This window comes from Pelodiscus sinensis, chromosome 1 (genome assembly GCF_052426305.1).
Source record: "Pelodiscus sinensis isolate ZL-2025 chromosome 1, ASM5242630v1, whole genome shotgun sequence".
Lineage (NCBI taxonomy): Eukaryota > Metazoa > Chordata > Testudines > Trionychidae > Pelodiscus > Pelodiscus sinensis.
The window spans coordinates 290,800,782-290,822,923 of record NC_143052.1 but is presented as its reverse complement, the minus strand read 5'-3'; the positions used below and the strand labels follow the sequence as shown (position 1 = coordinate 290,822,923).

The following is a 22,142-nucleotide window of genomic DNA, read 5'->3' as shown; positions in this document are numbered from 1 at the left end:
CTTTGTTTAAGGAGTCTAGAGCCAGCCAGGGCAAGGGGAGGACTGGCTGTATGGGAGCTAGTAAGCCCCAGGCCTGCATGCAGGGTTTCCCCCTGAGAACTAGCCTCTAGGGACCTGAAGGCAGGATCCCTCAGCTGGGTTTTATTTCTCCACTGTTGATTCCTAGTTTGTAGAGTTTGCTGGGAGGCTTCCCCAGCCAGGCTGAGTTGGCAGTCTGGCTCCCTGGGTGAGACCAGTCACCACATGGTCAGCTCTGCTCTGTCTGCTAGTTCAGGGCTGCTGCCTGCTGTGTGTGTGTCTGAATGCTGGGGTAGGAGATTACAGTTTGAATTTTAGTGCATTTGTGTAACCTGCACCTTGAGCCTTTAACCCCTTTGTGGTGAGGGGAAATTCTGGGACCAAAGCAGCCTGATTCCTGCCTGAAGAGGATCCCTGCCAGAAGAGATCAGCCCTCTCCAGTGACTGAGTCATCTCTGAACCTGAGGCTCATTCATGGAGTGTGTGAGTGCACTATCTTTTAGTTAGTAAGTCAGGGAATTTGTTTGGGGATTTTGTTACCTGCTGCGCATTAAACCTGTGGAGGGATTTACTGCCTTCTCCCGCTCATGAGTCCTTTGGACTGTACTGGACCAAGTCAGCTCCACTGCTAAACCACCGCAGAGAAGAATTTTGGGGTCATAAATTATCAAGGGCCCCAACAAAATACACGTACCAAGGGGACACTCATCTTACAGTTGCTGGATACCAGTGAACCTAAAAATAGTGTTTTACCCTGTTATGTTATATTTGTCTCCTGTTTAATATAATTGTGTTTAATATAGTGTATGTGTTATTTTCTGAGAGTCTCCAACTATCTGGCAAGTACGTGGGGATTACCCTGGGTTAGAATTTTCCTCCCAAGCTGCCCTGGTGACCCTGCCAGGAAGGAGTGAGGGAGGTGGAGGCACCGCCAAATAAATCCATCGGAAAAAATAAAGTTGAGTGGGTGGCGGGATCCAGAAGAACCCAGACCTATCCATCAAAACCTGTAAGCAGATTGGCATGAAAGAAGGTAGCCAGGTGGAGAGGGGCGTTACATTGATGAGTGATAGAAGGTGGCAACAGTTCTTCCTTGACTTGAATCATAATGGCTGCTATGCAAGTTTTAAGGAATTAGGCAGGCAGTCCGGTTCTTACTACATTTAAAATGCAGAGGCGCAGTGGGGATAGGTCCCGGACTTGACGCGAGCCGGGACTAAGCTGGGCTGTCTTCCTTTATTGACTAATCGAGTAGTTGATAAAAATTCTATCGACTACTCAATTAGCCAGTTAATCACATCTTAACATCCCTAATGAAATGGACTGTTTTATAATGAGTCATGAATAGGGAGCTGATGTAAAGCTGGTGATATTGGCTGTACGTCAGCCTCTCCTGTCCCAGTCTTTTCCTCCCATTATCCCCACCAGTATAATGGGCTCTATGTATATTTTTAACAAATTTCAACTAAGACAAAACACTCTTCCTCTCCTGGAGGGAGGATTAGAAAGCAAACATATGATATAGATCAGTTGAGTTTTTTAATATGATACTGTAAGGTGGCTAATACTGTATTGATGAGCATGGTACAAAAACCTACACAGAATAGAATATGTGGCAAAGCGGGAGCACACTCAGCACTTGTGAGCCTTGCTAGCATGTAATGGACCTTAAGGCCTATTATAAACTGGCACTAGTTAGAGCAGCCCTCAAGCCATTCCAGCTTGCACTGGAGGCTGGATCAGCTTCAGAATTGAGTAGTGGGAATGGAAAAAGTGATTTAGAACCACCTTTGTCTCTTCTCTCCATTCAGTTGCATTGAACTCTGTTGCAACACAATGAAGATTATTTAATCCTACGTGAAGAGGTTAGTTGACAAATTAAACAAGGAAGCTAAATATATAAAAGGGAGAAAGAATAAAATATGGAGAATTTCAGGCAAAATTATTAAGTTAAATTAGTAAATTAAAAGGGATTAATAAACTATTCCAGGAAAAGTATTTTCTAAATTAAAAAAAACTATAGTGGGACAGGAAAGAGAAAATACTTGAGAGTTAATTACTATTGACACAATATTTCTTGAGTACAGATCCAGGCCTTGTTGCTATGATAATAAGATGAAGTTCAGCTGAATGCAGAGGGCTCCTCCAAGGTCCTTAGCACCACTTAAATTGCACGGTAAGGGCTTAAGTAGGGCTTGTGTGGCATGTAGGGCTCTGTGTGGGGGTTAATTTCAACTATGTCGAAGATGTTAATTCAGTTCATTAACTCAATTCCCTCTAAGAAAGCTGGAAATACAGTCTCCACAAAATACACTGCTGCTGGAGAGACTTTCCTGGGGAGGGAGAAGCATCGGAGCCATTTCAGTATCTTTACATGGATTCATATACATTGTCATATACATCTAGAAGGATATTCTGGACTATTTGAAGAAGGGGGAATAACTGAGAATGAATAAGAGTGACAAAGAAGTTATTTGCCAATTTGAGACGTAAATTCTGGAGGCCATTAAAACTTTAACCCAGGTGAAAATATGGATAAATGTGAAATGGAAATGTGTGAAATTTTATAAACAGCTCTGTGAAATATTGATTCAGTTACCACAAGTATCCTTTTGATCAAACTCTCCAGGCAGACAGTCATCATTTACAACATAAAGCTTTCACTTATTTTCTTCATCCAGTTTATTCCAAAAAGCTTGGATTATTTTTTTTTCCAAAATGATACTAGGTTAGTTTGGCCACAAGTTAGCTCTTCATTCCAAAAGGAAAAGGGTTTCCAACAAGTTGTGCCCTATAGGACCTGATTTTGAATGATCCTCATATGAGCATCCTCAGTCCCTGGTGAAATGTGCCTGACCTTATGAGTTGTCCAAGAACACATTAACTTAAGTAGGAGAGAAGCATGTTCTAGGTCTTTCAGGACAAGACACAGTAAATGCCTAGAAAAAGGAAAAGTTAGACTCCTTCCATATAGGACTAGACAGTGTGACCATAATTGCATCCTCTCTTGTGCCGCAAGGTAAGGGAAATGCCTACTAAGCTGAAGCCAGCCTCCAGGACCTCATCCTTCAACATCTGTGTTCCTCAGGAACAATGAAACTACCTACCTTGAGGTTAAAACTTGAGTTTGTTGGCGATAGTGCTTTCCTGGCTGCTGGCACCTGCATACAGCACTCGCTCCCACAGGATACTGGAATGACTGCTTTCAGGCCCACAAGAAAGACTCATATCTTTGATCACTCAGACCCATTTCCATTCAGCGGCACACAATTTCACTCAGCATTTATGACAGAGTAAATAAAAGCCCTTGTAACTCCTCACCAAGGCTCAGCAACACATTGTATCATTGCTGTGCAAAACAGTTCCTGGATGCTGTACCACTCTGATCTGGCAGGCTGGAAATTCTGTCTAATTTATATTTAAAAATACAGGGTTGTAGTTTAAATTGAATATGTAATAATACAGTCCATACACTAATCTCCGTGGACTTTATTTTCATAGTACTGTACATCCATTATTTTACACTGTCCTGCAAGTTGGGACATGCCAAAGAATTTGGGAGCTGATAACGCATCCTACTTTTGAGTGAGAAAAACAGGTGGTTTTTGTAGTTGAGCAGGAAGATGTTCAGGCTTTTTGGCCCCAAGAGAAGTGTGGAAGGCAGATAGGATTTGCAGGATAAGCACAGTAGCAAAAATGAACAACAATGAGCGGTGAACTCTGTTGACATTTTAAATTGTTACCTTTACAGATTTACTCTCTCATTGAAATGAACAAGGTGGAGACCTCACGGGCAAGAGCAATGCCAAAGATTGGATGCTTCTGTGGGCTTTTGCCCATGAGGTTTTTAGCAACTGTGGGAAGGGTGTTGTAAGAAGTCTCCATGAAACAGAAGTGAGCTACTGTTTTGTCTTTCCTTTGGTCTGCATAAGTCACCAGTGTCAGCAAAGATCTGAGTGGTAGGTCTTTCCATTGCTTAGGAAATGTGCTACCCTTCGTGGCTGAAAAATCTTGCATGTGCTTGTGATGCATCTGATCGAATGGAATCAGTAGGAGGATAGGTAATGTAACTTGGATCGTATTAATAACAACATGAAAAATGGGTTCTTTCCTGGTGTTCACAATGTTATTTAAAAGACCTAATGTGCTGTCACGTATGATTTATGCAAGGCAGATACGTTTCTATTACATTTGGAGCAGATATGTATTACAAATAGTATATTGTGATTTTGAATATACAGATACTGCAGTGGTGTGAGGAGATATCCCAGAAAGACATTTCTCAACACTAGACAAGGACTCAGGAGACCTGGGTTCTGTGCTTAACTGTTACTGGCTGCTGGTAACCTTGGGTGAGTCCCTTCACCTCTCTGTGCCTCAGTTTTCTTCTCTCTAAAAGTAAGAGACCTTTTGACCTCCTTCATATAGCACTTGTGATTTAATGATGCAAAGTGGTATGTAGTATAAGCAGTTAGGTGATATTATTCTACAGAAACCTGCAGCCGTTTATTGTCCTCCAATAAAAAGTTTACATATTTATTTTTTTTTAGACAAATGTACACTAGAAGACAGTCTTTTGCCTGGTTTATTAAAAATGCAAAATGAACTGAGATGGAATATGTGTAATTTGAGGGAAAACCCTTTATGAGAGATCTCATTTGGAAGTTATGAGTACCCTAGATTTTTATAGAATTCAGTGACACTTAATATTGTATAATTGTGCAATGTTTTGTGAGCAAAAACAAAAAAAAATCTAGTGAATGGGATTCAAATCTCCTGCTTTCTAAAATCAGGGTACAATCTAGCTGATCAGCTGATCGTCGGCACAGTGTGGCGGCAATTTTTATTTTAATGAAGTGGGGATTATTTAAATCCCCGCTTCACTGACTATGCCGAGTAAACTATTTTACATGGCTCCGTCGACGGAGCTGTGTAGTCTAGATGTACCCTCCGTATTTTGCACAGCCTTGTAGAAAAGCAAGTAAAAAGGAGCAGTGATCTGCTGTACTATTGTGTGCTCTCCCACAGGCATTCACATAACTACAACATTGACAGGAAGAATGAAGTGCCATCCTTTAGCTTCATCTCACCAGAAGTGTAGTGTTGTCTTGTGATGATTTCTCCTGTTCCACTGGTGGATGGGATCTTTAGATGGACTCCTTGAGCTAATGTCTTTCAACACTGTTGTTTGGTTTAGCAGTGCTGGACCGCTATGTGTATGCAGTAACTAGTAGCTGGATTCTGTTCAAATCATGTATGCTATATGCTCATATATGGTCAACCCAAAGTCTGGAATTCTATTATCGAGTCTCCAGTGTGAAAAGGGGGTCATTCTGTTAAAGCATCATCAAATTGGCTAGAATAGGTTAGGATGGTATTAGATAAAATATTTTCTTGAGACATCTGGGGAGCATGCCATGCCAAGTACTGAGGCTGAAATGTTCAAACTTGGATGCCTAACATAATTGTAGCAAAATGTGTTACCTTTATCCTTAAGCATTGCTTTCACACTGATACTTATAGATTTGTGTATCTTGATATCTTAAAAACATGTAGTGCTGTGGTACCTAGGGGCACATCTGCACTATGCAGAAGATCGACACTGCCGTAGTCAATCTTCCAGGGTTCAATTTAGTGGGTATAGTGTAGACCTAGATCAAACTCCCAGGGTGCTCTCGTTGGCATCGGTACTCCAGTTCCTCACGAGGAATAAGAGAAGCTGATGGGAGTGTTTGCTCCCGCCGGCTCCCGCTGTGTGGATGGTGCAGAAATGTGATGTAAGATACATTGACTCCAACTATGTAATTTATGTAGCTGGAACTGTGTCTCTTTCTTCGACCTTGCAGTGTAGTACTGATGAGGCCTTAGAGATTGACAAAAATATATGCAGTATTGTGAGCTTGTTAGTTGCTAAAGTTCCACAGGACTACTCATTGTTTTTAAAGTTACAGACTAACACAGCTACTTCTCCGAGACTTGATATTGTTCCTGCTCTACTTGCTTAGCCATCTAAATTTATACCTTTGCTTCATCTGCTGTCTATTTAATACCTCCAAGTGTGTTGCTGAGAAAAAACACCCTTAAACATCTCTTTAACCTCCTTCCTTGACGCAGAGCTTCCATCTGCTTCTCCTGTCTGTCTCGGCCTTGACAGTAAACTGGCTCATTCCATATATCTCATTAGTCCTTCAAATTTTGCCACCTTCACAACATTACTCATTGCACCACAGCTTCTCTGTTGAAATCCTCATTCATTTGTCCATTTCCTCTTGCTTCAGGTAACTGTAACTCTGTTTCCTCTGGTATTCCACTTGTCTAGGATTGCTCTTTGCTCTCTCCTGCCATACCATTGTGCAGCTACTTGGTACTGTGAAAGGATACATTGGGAGTCAGCCACCCATTTGAATGCAGTAGTTGCAAAATTAACCGTGGAGTGCAGGAAGCAAATCGCTCTCAGAGTCAGTCAGACTGTATATATTCCGGGGCTGTTTTAAGTATTACCGTGCAAAGGAAGAAGTTTGAGAAGCTGCAAACAGTAACAGAGCCTGTATTTCTGTCTGCTGCTTGGAACCAGGCCTACTCTTGCCTCAGTGCAGGAGAGTAGCAGGAAAGTCTGTGGCTGGAATTGCTACTGGTGTCCAAAGCAGCATCTGCATTCCTTTCCATTACTCTCAGACTATTCCTAACCCAGTTGGAACAGTTATAATATCTCATTTGCCAGCACGAAGGATGTAAAATTGCTGTTATCTGGCTAATCATGTAGCTAATACGATTAGTATCAACTACACGCTTAGTCGGTAAGGGGCCGCGCTGCAGAGCTGCAACGGGAATAGCTTCTGGAGCCATGATTGAGCAGTCCCAATTCGCACCAGCTCCAGGAGCCACCCGCACTGCGACTCTGCATTTTAAATGTAGTAAGAGCAGCATCTTGGACTAGCGCAAGCTGGGATTGCTTGGTCCTGGCTCACGCCGAGTCTAGCAGCCCCTGTTCACAGCATCCAGAGCTATCTGCAGCCAGGAGCTGTCACTGGAGCAGCCCTGGAGCACTGCCAGTCCTGGCTGCTGTGAACAGGGCCTGCATGGTGGCAGTGTAACCCACGCACCTAGTGTGGTTACTGAGCAATGCAAGTGGTACCTAGACCACAGAAACAGTTAAGATCAAAAGACCTCTACAGCATGGGCTGGGAGCCAGCGGGCTTTTAGCTCAGAGGGTAGAGGATCCTATAATCTACTTCAGAGGTCCCAGGTCAAATCCACCTGGTGGAGATTACAGAAGCAGCCCCTGACCATGGGGAGGGCCCAGCTCCCTGCTGGGACTTCTGCAGACATGGGCTGCTGCTTGAGCAGCTTCCCCCATCCCCTCCTGCTGCCTCTGATAGAGACAGCAAGTGGGGGTCAGGCAGCACCCTGGACATGGTGCTGGGGGGAAATTGACTTTTAAGCTGGCTCCCCCCAGAACTGGCTCCTGTTTCCCACTCCCCTTTACTACCTCTCTTACAGAGATAGCAAGGGTGGGGGGAGAATATGCTAATCAGGCAGTTGAGTAGGTGACTACTTGCTAACATCCCTAGCCTGCACATTTTAGTTTTTCATTGGCTATTAATAACTGTATTTTTGTTATCTTCTGTAATTCTTCAAAACAATATGTGGTGCAGCACACTTTCATTTTTATAGATTGCTTATTTACTCTTCTCTAGGGATTTATTTACATTATAGATTGAATGTATCTAATCTGGTGCTCTCTGATCTGGAAACATCTGTGATCCGGCATGATTTTGGTTAGCCAGATGTCCAGTTTTCATGAGTGTGGCCAAGTTTCCCATAGCCCCATAAAGTTTGTTTACAGTCACCAGTCCTGGCTCTTAGTGTTCTGCACTGTTATTTAGCTCTAATTTACCCCTACATGTTTTCTAAGATCCCAGTAAGCAGTGGAAGTGTTGTCAATGTTGTCTAGTGGCATTACCCTCTCGTGGGCCAGCAAATTCTCTGGTTTGGCACCGGTCCAATCCCAAGGGTTCTGGACAACTGAGGTTCACCCTACAGTACTGCCTTGGAGTGTTGCTCATGGACCAAGACCCCATTGTGCTGCATGTTGTACAATGAGTGAACAAAATAGCAGTCAGTGCTCCAGGGCTTACAAACTAAGCCCCAAACACTTATTAGTTTTGGAATGTAGGGGACCCCCCCTCATGTCCAGAGGGTGCCCCTCTTTTCTGTAGCCCTCCCCGCAGTGGAGAGAGTCCCTACCCCTTTCGTTTGGGGTTCTCACGGTATCAGTTGTACCCGTTGTACCGCACCCGAAGAGAGGGCCTTTTGCTCTCGGGGATTATGTTGGGGTAGGGGGACCTGGGCCCTGAGCCCTGGGGAGGGATTATGATGCTCTCCTCTCCCTATTGGTTGGGATGCCAACCCGTGTCCTGTAACACGCCAACCTGCTGGCCTAACGCCCTGCTCCGAGCCACTTCCTACCCCATCGACGGTTCCTGTTACCCCCACAATGGGTTCTTGGTCCTTTCACTCCACTCCCCTGCAAGTCTTCCTGATCCTGGCTCAAGCTCGCAGTTCTGGGGTCGACGGGGGTCACGGTCTGTTGAGGTGTCTTCCCCGCTGCCGGTTCCAAAGCTCTGTCGCTCTGGTTTACCCATGAGCCTTCACGATCGGCTCCCCTGCACTCCTGGGAGCCATCGCCACGAAGACTCACTGCCTCCCCCTGGACATGGAGGCCACCATTTTTAAAGGTTACGGTGCACCGCTGACGTGGCCATCGGGCATCCTGTGCTGTGCCTGACTCCTTCCCCTTCCACCATTCTTCCCCTCGTGGGGTTCCTAGGCCGCCTGGAAGGCCCACGCCTGCGCCCTCCTGCCGACCCAGCCTCCCCGGCTGTCTGCCGACATACGGGGCTCATCCCCCCCTTGCCCCAGCAGCCCGGGACACCTGTGCCAGCACATCCTGGCTGGCGCAGTTCTCCACGGCTGTCCACCAGAGCGCGGGGCTTGTCTGCCCGGTCACATGGAAGCTTTCAGGTTATTATTCCATTGTCAGCTGGAGTTTCCTTTCATGGATAAATAGTTGTTGTTTGTACTTAGTAAATAGCCACATTTCCTGAAGGAAGTAGTGTTTCTAATTCCCTCTTCTAAATTACATCTCTTGAAATAGACTGTAGAAGAAAGTGTCAAGGAAAAGACTGTACCTGTTGTCATTCAATTAAAGTCTTTTGCTCTGGTCTTGCACATCTCTCATTAGTGTCAAAATAGCAAAAGAATTTGCCTTTAAATAGCACTGTGTTCTTTATGCTTTGTTTAATGAGAAGTCTAAAACTGCAGATCTATTAATGTTGTGCATTAACGTGATTCATAAACATTAGGATCTATTAAACACTTCATAAAGCCTTTAGGGAAACCTTTAACAAATGTTAGTTTGTATTTATAATTTAGAATCCATTAGAAACTGTGTTATCATTAGTTTCCTGTCAAGGTAAAATGTTGCAGAAGAGTAGAAAGGGTGACCTAACATGACCTAGAATGAAAGTCTGAGTGAAAAGCTGGTGTGTAGGCTGATTCTGATCTTGCATTTAAAATTGGTGTCTCAATGGACCCTTGACAATATACATCTAAGCAAATTCAGGAGAAGCAAGAGAAAAACCTAGGTAGAAATTGAGGTTAGAGTTGTACAACTATAATAAAAATATAGTGGAAATATAACCTGATTGCATATTAGACTGGCAGAAAACACAGCTCAGGACAACATAATACAGAACATGGCAAACCTTAAATATTCAAATCAGAAACTTGCTTCTTTGCATTTGCAAAATCTTGGTATGAAAATCTTGTAGCATACAAAAACTAATCTAGCAGTGTGCCTAAGTAATTAAAGCAAAGTAAATAATCTCCAGTGTTCTTATTCCCCATAGAAATGGTTTAATATTTTATCTTTCAAAACTAGTTTTCTAAAAACTCATGATGTCTGTGTAAGAGTCTTCAGAATTTATGCATGTATTTCAATGGTGTGAGAATATCTCTTGTTTGCACTTTGGGAATGGCCCCAACTCCACAGAGACTTTTTTCATAGAGTAGAGTATACAGAGCATAAAACCAGCAATTGAAATTCCTAAATTGGCTGTTAGGATGTATAAATTGTAGAAGGTTTTTTTTGTACTGGTGTTGGTCATTCAATCGATAGTACTTCCTTTAAGTTAGTGATGTATCAAGGCCACTGCTGTTGGAGGCTGTGGGTGTGATTCTGAGCTCTCATTAGGGCAAACTATTAGTAACTCCATAGAAGACAATTAAGTTACCTCTCTGTAAAACTGTTGTGAGATAAAGATCAGACTGTCTATCTTTTTGTTTGAACCATACATATTAGATCCTGATTACTTATGGCTGTTAATGTTCCCTTGATACTTTTTCACAACAGAAGTAATATTATCTAAAGTTCTGTGGGCAAATGTTAATTTGAGTATTTGCTGGCAGATTTGGATGCCTACATTTCTTGCATGATTTCGGTTGGCTCCTGTATCCTTATTTTTGTTCTCCTTAACTGTTATTGTTTTGTACTGCTAAACAAGCAGCCACATTTGCTTCAGAGATAGCTACATTTCAGTGGTGGTTGAAATGAACCAGATCCAGTGGTTAGGCCATTCACATAGGGCCTGTTCTGCCATAGACTTGTAACCTTGAGCAAATAAGTCTCTTTACCACGGTTTCTCACTTGTACAGCCCTATCTCACCAGGCTGTTGTAAGGATAAATGCATTAAAGACTATGAGATGCCAAGATACCATGGTACTGGCAGCCATATATGTGCCACTAATAGGATAGAAAATGGTTCTTGTATGTAGGAGTGAGTCTTTGTCTAGTGAAAATTGAACAATATGCAAAATACAAATTATTTATGCCACTGCAGATATTTAGACTTTCATTCTTTGTATCAGAGTTGGTTACAAGAAACTTCCATTGTGCATGTATGTGGCCATAAGGGGAAAGTAAAATTTTCTGGGATTATTTGTGATAGAAGGCACTGTGAAAAAATATTTTTGAGATACTGATTTATTTTTTTCATATATGAGCTACTGTCTGTGCAACAGACTGTAAGCAGGATCATGGTCATCAGTAGTATGCTTTGAATTACCAATTTTGATCACACAATTTGATTTTCAAATGTTAATTTGTCCATAGTGAATAGTGCTTCTCCTCAAGAGAACTTTCAGATAGATATGCTGAGCAAAATCAGTACAGCAGCTTCCTTTTAATGTTTCTTGACATTAACAGCTCCATTTTTCAATTAGAATAGGAAATAAAGTTGATTATTCATGTCCATGGGGTGACTGTACATTTGATCATTAGCTATAATGTAAACTTGAAAGGTCACTATAAATAAGGTTTTAGTTTAATTGTTCCTAGAAGGACCACCCTGACTCACTGTAGCTTTTTCCCTATGGTTAATAAACACTGTTTAAAAGAGTAATTTCTACATATTTATAAAGGGTTGGAATTTGACAACATGACCGTGACCTTTCGAAGATACTTTCTTAAAATATCACTATGCATATTCTCTTTGCTACAGTTTGCTTATTTTTAAACTCATTAATATAGTCTGTTACTTTGCTTGCAGTCAACATTACAAATGCGAGCCAGTCTACAAAAACAACTTACAATCTTCCTATTTCATATATTATTTGTAATAGCAACTAAATTTCTATATTATACACTGCAGATGGTGATATTTGAAGTAAATAGACTTTGGATAATAATAGCCCTATAAAAGTGACAATAATAAAGACTTGGAACTAATAAAAACTGATGAAAGAATCCAAAGCAAAAGTGTCTCTGTGTTTGTTTATTTTTATTTTGTCTAGTTATGCTGAACACCTTTTCCTCAAGAAAGAGATCTGATTATTTGTGCCAATTAGAAGTACATCACTGGTCTGAATCATTTGGTACTTAAGTTGACAGTTTGTAAGTGAATGGCAGAGAGTTCCTGTGTGATTTGTACTTTTAAGTTACCTCCCCCGCCCCACATCTATGCTTTTATGGAAAAATCAACAACAAGAACAGTCAGTTCTCTTTCACAGGCAATGTGCCCGAAAGTGCTTTATTTTCTAATATTGCTAATCTCCGTTTGCCCTGAGTTGAGATGTGCTGAATTTCCTGTTTGGGGTTAGTACCAGTGTATCATAAAGTAAGTGGAGAGGGGGAGCCTGAAAATGAACCTATTTGCTCTTGTCAGCTGCTGTGCCTGGTAATTCATTATACAGAAGTATTGGAGAAAAGAGCATTCCTCTAGACATGATGCCTTGGTTTCTGAGACAAATAGCAGATCAAATTCTCTCTCCCTCTCAAACATTTTTAAGGAAGGCCAGCAAGAAGTAGGCCTGGGACGTGGAAGAAAAAGTGAGCTATACTAGGCTGTTTTGGGAACCATATCGTGTTGATTCCAGATTGGAAGTTAGGTACATAGTCCACCCTTCTGCCCTCCCACTGTGTATAAAATGAACAACAAATGGGTGCAAATGCAACTATACAAGCCATGAGGAATCCACTATGGATTTCTTGCAATCTTAATGGCATGGATATTTTTTGCCATTTATTTTTAGATGTGCTCTGGTAGGCTGAAGCATACATGTGTTTCTCCAGCTGTGAATGCACATGAGATAGCAAACTAAGCCACCTGAGCAGCCTGTACAGTTTCAGTGCTGCCCACAAAGATGTGCATGTAAAACACAAGCATAATTTTCTGCTCTGGTGAATGATACCTTAGGCTGCTGTTCTAGCAGAAGAATACATATTTTTTGTCAAGGGAGACTTTCTCTTCTTAAAAATAAAAATGGGGACGATCCCAAGTAGGGAAAAATATGCATTGGACAAAACCAAGGGATTGAGGATCCCCAAAAAGAAATGGAGGGTTGCATTAAGTGCAAAACTCACAAGCTCTTCAAATAGCTCTCATATATCTCTATAAATGATTCCTCCATAAATATTGAGACTTAGAATGACATTCATCTAGAACAAAGTAGGCTGTTCTCCCTGGAAAAAAGAAACAATGGCCACAGGTAGGTCATAGTCCAAATAAAGCAGTTTCTATTTGGCCACACATTCCTTACAGTGTTGTATAGAGTATTAATCTATGTAGATTTATTTTAGTCTTTCTCTGTTCCTACTATGTCTACACTACAGAGTTTTTGTGCAAGAAGCCTTTTGCAGAAGAGTTCTTGCGCAAAAACTTCTTGCGTAAAAGTGCATCCAGACCTCAAAGTGCATCGCAAAAGCGATGTGCTTTTGTGCAAGAGAGTATCCATGCTGCATGGACACTCTTTCGCAAGAAAGCTCTGATGGCCATTCACAGAATGGCCATCAGAGCACCTGTGCTTTTTCTGATAGAGGTTTCTTGCTCAAAAGCCCCTCTGGAGCATCCACACCTGCCTTTTTGTGCAAAAGCTGTAGCGCAAAAAGGAGTTATTCCTTGTGGGGAGAGGAATAACTACTAGCAAAAGCCCTCTGTTCTGTCTATTTTCTTGCACAAAAATGCACTTGAGGTGTGGACGCTCCGCCAGTTTTTGCGCAAAAACAGTTAACCTTGTAATGTAGACATAGCCTTGATAAAAAATACGTTAAGAGGTCTGAGTCAGTCTTTCTGTTATTTCTGCTAGAGCCTCTCTTAAACACCAAATAGCTGAGAAGAGATTTCAGAATCCAAGTTTTACTCCTTTCAAAAATGAGAAGATTTTTTTCACTCACAGGGCAATTCTCAATGACAAGGGAAAGAAGACAACCTATCATTTCTAGTGGAATGTTGCACCTGTTTACCCTTTGCTAACAAAACACCTTTATTTAATGTTTTGCTGTGTATGTATTTTTCTCTTGTTCCACTAGAAACACTTTTCATAGTTAAGCATTTGAGTTTGCCAAGCACAGTGACTTATTTCTTTGCTTTGTTCCTTGTAGCTAAAATGCTGTAAACAAGGTGCACAAGTTCCTCTCTGTTCTGTGGTACACTCACTTCCTGTTCTTACCTGTTTTGGCATGATTGTCACAGGAATTATCCACAGCAGTTCTAGGTACAGTATCTGTTCCATTAGCAGTTAGTGCCTACTCAGCCTTTCATTAAAACATACAAAATTTTGCCTTTTATATAACCCTTTTTCTACATCACTTGAGAAGATGAGGAGGAAACAAATTGATTTATGAGAGGAAAGTGCCAATAACCAATGTAATCAAATTTTTCCTAAAAAGATGATGTTACTAGAGAAGGCAGTGAAATATGAAGATAAACCGTAGGGGAAAATGTCTGTTCAAGTGGACCCATTTGAAAATCCAGCTCTTCAGCACAAAATAATAGATAAAATATTCTCCAAGAAGATTAACTATAGAGATGATGCAGCAAGATTCACAGAGGCAGTTAGAGGGAAAGTGTTTGGACTCAGGAGATCATTGAAGTAAACAGGCAGAGTTATTCTAGGTTCTAAGCTTGACAACCCAGAGAGACGCATTGCTAAAGCCCTTAATCAGAAAGCTGTAGACTGCCAGTTTTTGACATCAGCATTTCTCTACTACATTTAGATAATAAAGGTTCTATTTTAAGATTCACATGCACTCCTTTCAAGCCAATTTACAAGGAAATGTTGTGAAACTGTCAGTGAAAGCAGGGATGGGTATAAACAAAATCTCAGCTTTGAGTAAAGGGAAGAATTTCAAAATCTGGATCCAAATTTTCTGGCACAAAATCAGTTTATAGTAGAAAATATTCCAAATACAGCTGTTTGTTTGCAGTCTCTAGCGCTAAAGGTCATGGGGCGTATGATCTATCTATCTATCTATCTATCTATCTATCTATCTATCTATCTATCTATCTATCTATCTATCTATCTATCTATCTATCTATCTATCTATCTATCTATCTATCTATCTATCTATCTATCTATCTATCTATCTATCTATCGAATCATCCTAAGAAATATTGTCTTAGGAACCAAATGAGTAAAAAAGCAGACTATAGAGTTAATGTCTTGCACCATTTGGAGGAAGGCAACCGTTCAGTTCTGAATTCACTTTCTCAGAGGATCTTTGAAGGGGCTTTCATACACATCTTAAAAAGGGTATTCATATAGCCCTACTGGTGTAGCTGTAGAACTTCAAAGTCAGTGAATGTTCTCAGTAAGGATGTTACATTTAGATTAATCAACTAATCTAATAGTCAATGTAATTTGCATCGACTATTCTATTAGTCGATAAGGGCACCTCTGCCTATGAAATGTAATAAGAGTCCTGCTGACTCATGCTACATTTCAAAGGTGGAAGTGCTGCTGGGAGCATGGCCAGTGGTGGACTCAAGCAGTCACCCGCTGGCCTGGTGCTCCTGGTGGCACTTTGCTTTGGAAATGTACAAGAGCCCTTCCGGGACTCTTGTACATTTCAAAAGCAGGGAGCAAGCGCAGGGCAAGCGAGGAACTGTTTAAGTTCCCAGTTCACCCCAGGCTCCCTGCAGCACTTCTGCTTTTGAAATGTAGCAAGAGCCCTGGGCTCCTGGTACATTTTAAAGGCAGAAGTGCTGTCAGTTTCCCTCTGCACCCCTGCCCCCTGTAGACAGTGCTGGGTAGAATTGGCTTTTAAGCCAGCTGCCCCCAGCAATGGATCCTGCCCTCCCCTTGCTGTCCCTCTCTGATAGAGGCTGCGGGGGGGGGGGGGGGGCGGGAGGTCAGGGGAGTGACTAGTCGAGTCACTAGTCAACTAACTGATAGGAATTTGCTTATCGGATAGTCGACCAGGTGACTAGTCGCTTACATCTCTAGTTCTCAGCAAAGAGACCTTGTAGGAACGGACAGTTCCATGGTCAGGCAAAAACGTACAAACATACAGTGGAAAGAATCTCTAGTATGTATGGGGAAGGTGTGGAGTCATCTCTTAATATAAGGTTGTTCGGAGACAGACCCCAACAATTAGAAGGGGGTACGTGTAGATTTATGAAGCTGCATCGATAGGGGGTATGTGCAGAGTAAAAGAATATCCTGAAAACAGGGTAGTACAAGCTGTTTTATCCAGAAAACTCAGTTAACTGGCATCTGTCGTAGATGGCAATACAATTTCTTTTTCAGTTACACAGAAAGATTCTGATAGCCATCCGGCATCATTTTTCAACATTTTCTGTTGCTTGCAGAAGTCAAGTTTGTATACTTGAGGCAGTAAAGTTTGTTTGTGTCATGTTTCTGCATAATATTATCTAACCGATCCTGAACTGTGACTAGCATATGGTGAAAAATTCATGAACCATTGGTGTAAAGCTTGAGTAACTGTCACTTTTGATTAACTGGCAACCTCTAGTCCCCATAAATGCTAGATAATAAAGCCTGTACTATACAAGTTTATTAAAAATGATACTTCATATTTGAGTGACTGGAATAAGACACTTACCCACTTTATCACTTTCCTGAGTATTGGCATTAGTTTTGTGGATATATGAATAAATAATGGAGATCCTGTTACTCTGGCATACTATGTTTGTATTGAGTACCCATGGAACTATGATTTAGAAACATAAGTGAAACACAGAGATGTTGTGGTGAAATCAGAGACACTCTGATATTTGGGTTTGTTCTGTTTACTTTGGTTCTTGTACTGAAAGTAAGATTTCTAGTTCGCTGTGTCAGTAAATATGATACTGGTACAGGCCTGTGTTTTATGGCTTTTGTTTTATCATCTGATCTGCATTTCCATGGCCCAGTGTTGTAACTAAACAAATCCATATTCAGGCTGCTGAGTAAATATTGTGATAAGAACCTACTAGCAAAACTGAGTACCATTAATCATTTCTTTGTTTCCTTGGCTTCAGTTAATGTTCCTAAATGTTTTGTAGGAGATTCTTGCACTTCATTCTGTTTAGGCTATGTCAAAAGTTAACAAATAAAAGCACTAGTGGGGACAGCGCTATGTTGGTGGGAGATGCTCTCCTGCCAACATAGCTAGCGCTGCTCAGTGAGGCTGGTTTAATTATGCTGGTAGGAGAGCTCTCTCCTGCAAGCATGGAGCAGGTGCACCAGGGACCTGACAGTGGCACAGATGCAGTAGTATAGCTGTGCCACTGTAAAGCCCGTAGTGTAGACATAGCCTTAGATTTGATGCATTAATTTCCCCTTGATATCTAGTAATGATCAGTTACTGGCTATAATCTAGTGATAGAGATGTAGCCGTGTTAGTCTGGGGTAGCTGAAGCAAAATGCAGGACAATGTAGCATTTTAAAGACTAACAAGATGGTTTATTAGATGATGAGCTTTCGTGGGCCAGACCCACTTGGTCTGGCCCACGAAAGCTCATCATCTAATAAACCATCTTGTTAGTCTTTAAAGTGCTACATTGTCCTGCATTTTGCTTTGGCTATAATCTGTACAACACAGCATGCATGAGTATCTTGGCTACAGAATAATGTACCAGTCAGCTCTATAGGACCATCTGAATCACAATTTCAGAGTGACATATGCCCACTCTATAACTGACAAGGGTAAGAACTTAACTATCTGGGGATTTAGAAGGAGAATTAGTATAGGTTATACCTCCCTTAACCAGGACTTCCTGGTCTGGCAGCACCCATGGTCCCACATGGACCACAGATATTCCTGGACCACAGAGCCCAGGAAGAGGCAGGTCTCGTGGCAGGGCAGGAGCACTGTAAGGGGCACCAGTGAGAAGGGGTGGATGGATGGCATGGCAGGGAGTTCTGGCCTCAGTGAAGCTCTCTGGCCCCAATGGCTGGGGAGCTCTAGCCTGGCCATGGCCGCATGGGCGGCAGGTTTGTATAATTTTTGGTGGTTCCCCATTAGCCACACCCCTGTCTGCTGTTAGCCATGCCCCCTGACCCTCGTTAGCCAGGCCTCTGGAGGTAACACGCTTGGGGCAAGATGGACACATGACCAGAAGTAAAAGGTGTCATGTCACCCTCTCAAAGGACTTTTCCCACCATCCTCCTACCAGCAGGGATTAGTTTGGCCCCCACCAAACCCCCCTCATGCAACTATCCTGTAATTGCATTAACCCAATGTGTGTGACATTAACTCAGGGGCAGAGAGGCTGGGGGGAGTGTTCCTTTTAAGGCTATGTCTACACTTGCCACAAGTACAGCTATTCTTGCACAAGAACCTGCAGAGCATCCACACTGCCCTTCCTAGCGCAAGGAAATTTACAGCATGGTAAGAGAGGGCGTCTTGCTCACAATCTATGCTCTTTTCTAACAGGTGTAAGCTCTTGTGCAAGAGGGCAGTGTGGACGCTCGGCAGGGATTTCTTGCACAAGAAACCCCTATGGCTAAAATGGCCATCGGAGCTTTCTTGCACAAGAGAGTGTCCACACTGCCATGGATGCTCTTGCGCAGAAGCATAGCTCGCACATGGCAGTGTGGATGTGTTCTTGCGCAAGACTTCTTGCACAAGAACCCTTGTGCAAGATGTTCTTGCACAAGAAGCCGCCAGTGTAGACACAGCCTAAGAGTTTCCTCTCATGAGCAGAATGAATTTTGTGTTGTGCACCAGTACTGAGTTCATGTGGCTTGTTTGGATGTGCCACTGTGGCACCCAAGTTATTAATAAATATCTTATAAACCTCTACTTTTTCTCTCTGCTGCCATGTCTCCTCCCCCTGCTCCATCAGCTCCCCTGGTGCCTTCTGCCCCCAACTCCTCACCCTCCCCTGCTGTCCTGACTCCTGCCCTTCTCATTGCCCTCAGCCCTCCTGCAACCTGCCCCCCTCCACCAGCCCTTCTCTCCTCCCGTGCCCACTCCTCCAGTAGCCGCACTCTGATCATGTGAGCTACCTCTTCTCATCCCCTCTCCTAACACCTCCCTCTACACACCTGCCCTGCCTCTCCCCTGGAGGTGTCTGCCCTTCTGCTTCACCCCCAGAATCCCGTAGCACCTGCACCTTCCCTTACCCCTGCACTATCCTGGTGCCTCACCCTTCCCTCACTACCCTTCCCCTTTGCCCTCTTTTTCCCCGATGTCTACCCCCTTACCACTCTGTGCCCCCATTCCCTTTATGCCCCTGTGCCCTCACACATGACTTGCTCCATCCCCGCCTTCTTCATGCCCACCCCTCCTTTCAAACCTTCTTCCAGCACCTACCTTCCCTCCTCTAGCCCCCAATGCCCTTAGCCCCTCCTCTCACAGCATCACCCTGTCTCCCTCCTACTGACACCTCCCCTCCTGTCCTTTTCCTCATTGTCTCCACTTTGGCCCTCATTGTCTCTCCTGTATCCTGTCCCTTTGTGCCTTCCCCTTTCTTCTCCTCCCCTCAGCACAAGCCCCTTCATCTACCACCCACCTTCTGCCTTCCAGTTTGCAGCGACCCCGGCCCAGGCTCCAGACCCCATCTTTGGGGGTGGGGAGCCCAGACCCAAGGTCTGGGCCTCTCCCTGTTTCCCCAGCCAGCTCCAAACTCAGACTCATAGATTCATAGACTTTAAGGTCAGAATGGACCATTTTGATCATCTAGTCTGACCCCCTGCACAATGCAGGCCACAGAATCTCACCCACCCACTGCTAGAATAATCCTCTTATCTATGTCTCAGATATTGAAGTCCTTGAAACGATGGTTCAAATACCCCAAGATGCAGAGAATCCTCCCGCTAGTGACCCATGCCCCATGCTACAGAGGAAGGCGAAAAACCTCCAGGACCTCTGCCAATTTACCCTGGAGGAAAATTCCTTCCCGACCCCAAATATGGCGATCAGCTGAACCCTGAGATATGGGCAAGACTCATGAGCCAGACACCCAGAAAAAAATACTCTATAGCAACTCCTATCTTCCCACCATTGGCCTATTTACCACAAATAGTGAAAGGTCAATTAATTGCCAAGATCATGTTACCTCATCAAACCATCCCCTTCATAAACCCATCTAGCTTTATCTTGAAGCCAGATAGATCTTTTGCCTCCACTACTTCCCTTGGAGGGCTGTTCCAGAACTTCACTCCTCTGATGGTTAGAAACTTTCACCTAATTTCGAGTCTAAACTTCCTAATAGCCAGCTTATATCCATTTCTTCTTGTGTCCACATTGGTATTGAGCTTAAATAATTCCTCTCCCTCCTTGGCATTTATCCCTCTAATATATTTAAAAAGAGCAATCATATCTCCCCTCAGACATCTTTTGGTTAGGGTAAACAAGCCAAATTCCTTGAGTCTCCTTTCATAAGACAGGTTTTCCATTCCTTGGATCATCCTAGTGGCGCTTCTTTGTACCTGTTCCAGTTTGAATTCATCCTTCTTAAACATGGGATACCTGAACTGCACACAGTATTCCAAATGAGGTCTCACCAATGCCTTGTATAATGGCACTAAAACCTCCTTATCCCTACTAGAAATACCTCGCCTAATGTATCCCAAGACCGTATTAGCCTTTTTCACAGCCATGTCACAATGGCGGCTCATAGTCATCCTGTGAGCAACCAGGACTCCGAGGTCCTTCTCCTCCTCCGTTACTTCCAACTGATGTGCCCCCAATTTATAACTAAAATTCTTGTTATTAATCCCTAAATGCATAACCTTACACTTCTCAGTATTAAATGTCATCCTATTACTATTACTCCAATTTACAAGATCATCCAGATCTTCCTGTATGATATCCCGATCTTTTTCTGAATTGGCAATACCTCCCAAGTTTGTGTCATCTGCAAACTTTATTAGCACACTCCCACTTTTAGTGCTGAGGTCAGTAATAAAAAGTTTAAATAATAATGGCCCCAGAACTGGTCCCTGAGGAACTCCGCTAGTAACCTCTCTCCAGCCTGACAGTTCACCTTTCAGTATGACTCGCTGTAGTCTCCCCTTTAACCAGTTCCTTATCCACCTCTCAATTTTCATATTGATCCCCATCTTTTCCAGTTTAACCAATAATTCCCCATGTGGTACTGTATCAAATGCCTTACTGAAATCGAGGTAGATTAGATCCACTGCATTTCCTTTATCTAAAAAATCTGTTACTTTCTCAAAGAAGAAGATCGGGTTGGTTTGGCACGATCTACCTTTTGTAAAACCATGTTGTAATTTGTTCCAATTGCCATTAACCTCAATGTCCCTAACTGCTTTCTCCTTCAAAATTTTTTCCAAGACCTTGCATACTACAGATGTCAAACTAACAGGCCTGTAGTTACCCGGGTCACTTTTTTTTTTTCCCTTTTTTAAAAATAGGAACTATATTAGCAATTCTTCAGTCAAATGGTACAACCCCTGAGTTTAGAGATTCATTAAAAATTTTTGCTAATGGACTTGCAATTTCATGTGCCAGTCCTCGTGGAACGAGGAGTACAGATAGTTCGGAATGGCTACGTAGTTCGAACTATCTAGCCCGTGCCGCGTGTAGCCGCGTGGCACGGGGTTCGAAGCAGCCGGGATTTAAAAATGGCGGCGCCCGACTTTATGCTAATGAAGCCCGGGAAATTCAAATCCCGGACTTCATTAGCAAGTGCGGTATGCATACATTACCCCGCTAGTTCGAACTAGCGGGGTAGTGTAGACATACCCTAGTTCGAACTAGCGGGGCTAGTGTAGACATACCCATATTTATTTTTGTTTATCCTTCCATTTAGTTTGAACTGAATTATCTCGTGATTGCTCGAGCCAAGGTTGTCCCCTACAACCATTTCTTCTTTGAGGTCCTTGCTACTCACCAAAACCAAATCTAAAATGGCTTCGCCCCTTGTTGGTTCAACAACTACTTGATGAAGGAATTCATCAGCTATCACATCTAGGAAAATCTGAGCCCTGTTATTATTACCAGTATTTGTTCTCCAGTCTATATCTGGAAAGTTGAAGTCTCCCATGATTACGCAGTTTCCATTAGTACTTACTTCTTTAAAAACGTTAAAGAGGTCTCTATCCATATCCAAATTAGATCCTGGTGTTCTATAGCACACCCCAAACACTGTCCCAGGGGAGGATCTAATATTTTTCTTCCCCAATGTGATTTTTGCCCAGACAGACTCTGTCTTCTCCATTCCTTCACTTTTTAATTCTTTGCAATCTACCTCATCATTGATATACAATGCTACTCCACCACCTTTACCTTTATTTCTGTCTTTCCTAAACAGCACATACTCTTCAATACCTGTACTCCAGTCATGCCTAGTATTCCACCATGTTTCTGTTA

At 42.7% G+C, this 22,142-nt stretch overlaps 1 protein-coding gene across 8 annotated transcripts in view; it reads left to right on the top strand.

Annotated features, from left to right (window-relative positions):
- Positions 1 to 22,142, top strand: part of ENOX1 (ecto-NOX disulfide-thiol exchanger 1) — a 549,328-nt gene that overhangs the window by 46,869 nt on the left and 480,317 nt on the right. For 2 of the 8 annotated variants that reach the window (XM_089775464.1, XM_089775468.1), the window contains exon 1: positions 2,040 to 4,370. The exons of the other annotated variants lie outside the window; for them this stretch is intronic. The gene's annotated coding sequence lies outside the window, so the exon portion shown is untranslated. Of the gene's footprint in view, positions 1 to 2,039; positions 4,371 to 22,142 lie in introns of those variants that run through there. 8 annotated transcript variants of the gene reach the window in all.